We start from the raw sequence: 3,077 nt of genomic DNA on the forward strand, positions 1-3,077 counted from the left end.
CATCTTCCCATAGTGCATCCTGGTGCCATGTGTTCCCCAGGTAAGCGACGCACACACACCCGGCCATCCACGTGATGTAAAAGAAAACGTGATTCATCAGACCAGGCCACCTTCTTCCATTGCTCTGTGGTCCAGTTCTGATGCTCACAAGCCCACTGTTGGCGCTTTCGGCAGTGGACAGGGGCAGGGCCAGACTGGGACGCAATTTCAGGCCGGGAAATCTCACACTCATCCAGGCCGCACAGAAAAAAAGTGCCCAAAATCGCACCTTTTGGGGTACAACAGCTTGTCACTGGAGCAGTACTCTTAAAAGGACATCTTTGTACCTTTTATGTGACAGAAATTGACCGCCTTTCATATTTCATATCTGCCTTATAAACCTTTCATATTTATGAATAATTTTAGATGATCTAATTGCCTTTTATGCTTACACAGAACAGTATTGTTTATAGTATTGTTTAAAGTCTTTTATTAAAAAAATGGGTTGGAGCCAGACTGGGACGCAATTTCAGGCCGGGAAATCTCACACTCATCCAGGCCACAGAAAAAAAGGGGCCAAAATTGTACCTTTTGGGGTACAACAGCTTGACACTGTAGCAGTACACCGTACATATTAGCACCTTAAGAGTAGTAATTCGTACCCTTAGGGTACTAATTTGTAGGCCTACCTATTAGGGGTAAAAAAGGAACAAAGATGTCCTTTTAAGAGTATACTGTTCCAGTGACAAGCTGTTGTACCCCGCGCGATTTTGGGCACTTTTTTTGTATGTAGCCTATACATCCACAACAAATTCTGAAACCACAGACAACCCTATTATTTGTATGGCCATCACATAAAAAGGTCTAAATCGTTAGTCTGGGGCCGTGGAAAATAATTAAAGGTTCTCTCTTGAACTGCACCAATTCACTTCCCTTTCCCTTTTCTTCATTTACCCCAATATCTCTCTCTCCCATTTTTTCTTACCTGTCACTTCTTCACCAGCAGGTCTACTGTTGTGAGCAGAACTGTGTCCACCTTGTTGAAAACAACCAGCTCATTTCAATTTGTTACCACAGAATGTTATTTATCTTAAAATGACTCAAATACACTAAATTTAACAAACCTATGTTTCATACTTTCCCTTTTCTTCATTTTCCCCAATATCTCTGTCTCCCCCTTCTTTTTCTTACCTGTCACTTCTTCACCAGCAGGTCTACTGATGTGAGCAGAACTGTCCACCTTGTTGAAAACAACCACCTCATTTCAATTTGTTAGCACAGAATGTTATTTATCTTAAAATGACTTAAAGGGTTAGTTCTCTTCAGCAATCATTCTAATATGCTGATTTGCTGATTATCAATATTTAAAACAGTTGAGTACATCAGGATTCTTTGATGAATAGAAAGATCCAAAGATCAGCATTTATCTGAAATAAAAAGTTTATAACATTGCACTAGACCAAAAGCTTTGAGTATTTTTGAGTGGGGGGCGGGCACTTCTATTTCAGATAAATGCTGTTCTTCTGAACTTTCTATTCATCAAAGAAACTTGAAGAACTACTCTGTTTTCAATGTAATAATAATAATAATAATAATAATAAATGTTTTTTGAGCAGCAAATCAGCATATTAGAATGATTTCTGAAGCATCATGTGACTGGAGTAATGATGCTTAAAATTCAGCTTTGAAATGTCCGGGCCTGGACAGGGGTCAGCATGGGCACCCTGACTGGTCTGCGGCTATGCAGCCCCATACGCAACAAACTGTGATGCACTGTGTATTCTGACACTTTTCCATCAGAACCAGCATTACCTTCTTGAGCAATTTGAGCTATATATATACATATATACACACACACAGTATATACACACACACACACACACACAATTTATTTAATAAGAAATAGTAAAGAAATAGTACTAAGGATATCAAAGTCTACTAAAGAAGGTAGAGTTTTTTTATTTTTTTGGATTTGTCTCCTATACTCTGGAAAAACATCTGCACATCTTCTTACCCCTTTTAGTTTACATGTACATGCTACATGACGTTACTAACCATATAACTTGTATTATCTCATAACTGACTATTACTACTATTAGGACATGACTTTGAAACTAGCAACCCATCTCTGACTGATAAGAGAATACTTTCTTAATGTAACAAAACATGCTTTTTCTGTGAAGCTGCTTTAAAACTATATGCGTTGTGAAATTAAAATTAAAATGAACAAAACAGTTGGAAAAAATGCAAAAGAATAGTCTAACTATACATTTGGGGATTAATTTATTGTAATTAAATGACATAGATATGGGTGTCGGGCATAATTCAATTATTTCATATATTTTAGACTACACTAATATGTCTAATAAACTAGTTAGAAACCTCAACTCATTACATCCATTTTCTGCTTTAGATTAAACCTAATTAAATCATCGCTTCATGATGAAAACTAGTGTACTAGCATACCTTTTTTGTACTTGAAGGTGAAATGCATATGGTTGTAATTTCCATACTAAGCGATAATATATATAGGGTTCAATTAACAATGGTTATTTTATGGGATCGGCTGATACAAGGAAGGCGTCAGAATGTATGGACAATAAAAGTAACACATTATCAAGGTATATAATCAAAGGTCTTGGATACCAGATAAATAGCATGTTTCTACATAAACAGGTCAGAAACTGAAGATGTAAAAGGCAATAAATTAATCTCACTAGGGTGCTTATTACTTCAAATGTGTAAGGGTAAGCTATACCACTTGGCCCATTTAGCAAATTAGGTTTATGACTGTTTGTTGCTGCCGTGTGTTTTGAGTTTGAGCTCCGTCAAGTTAATTCTTTGTCGTCTAATTTTTTATCTTAAAATCAATTTTATACACCATAATTTTCGTTTCTATAATGTGTGAATATATCCCCTATCGTATTCTACAACAAAAACAATCAGAGCGCCTTGTTATCACTAGTTCTATTTGCAGTAGGGGTTCCAATCTTCAACTGGCTGGCAGGAGCCGCCACTGACAGGTCACGTGACCTGCCAGTGGTTGGTGGCAGCTGCCAGCCAGTTGAAGATTGAACCCCCACTATATAATATGAAAT

The sequence above is a fragment of the Sinocyclocheilus anshuiensis genome, unplaced genomic scaffold (genome assembly GCF_001515605.1).
Source record: "Sinocyclocheilus anshuiensis isolate Anshui unplaced genomic scaffold, SAMN03320099.WGS_v1.1 scaffold51, whole genome shotgun sequence".
Classification (NCBI taxonomy): domain Eukaryota; kingdom Metazoa; phylum Chordata; class Actinopteri; order Cypriniformes; family Cyprinidae; genus Sinocyclocheilus; species Sinocyclocheilus anshuiensis.